Source organism: Nanorana parkeri, unplaced genomic scaffold (assembly GCF_000935625.1).
Source record: "Nanorana parkeri isolate BGI_ZX_2015 unplaced genomic scaffold, ASM93562v1 scaffold2145, whole genome shotgun sequence".
Classification (NCBI taxonomy): Eukaryota; Metazoa; Chordata; class Amphibia; order Anura; family Dicroglossidae; genus Nanorana; species Nanorana parkeri.
In genome coordinates, this window is record NW_017308413.1 from 63,479 (window position 1) to 63,748 (window position 270).

A 270-nucleotide genomic window follows, 5' to 3' on the forward strand; every position below is an offset into this window, starting at 1 on the left:
CAAGATGGGGGGGTAGCTCTACTACAAGATGGGGGGGTAGCTCTACTACAAGATGGGGGGGTAGCTCTACTGCAAGATGGGGGGGTAGCCCTACTACAAGATGGGGGGGTAGCTCTACTACAAGATGGGGGGGTAGCCCTACTACAAGATGGGGGGGAAGCTCTACTCCAAGATGGGGGGGTAGCTCTACTACAAGATGGGAGGGTAGCTCTACTACAAGATGGGGGGGTAGCCCTACTACAAGATGGGGGGGTAGCCCTACTGCAAGAT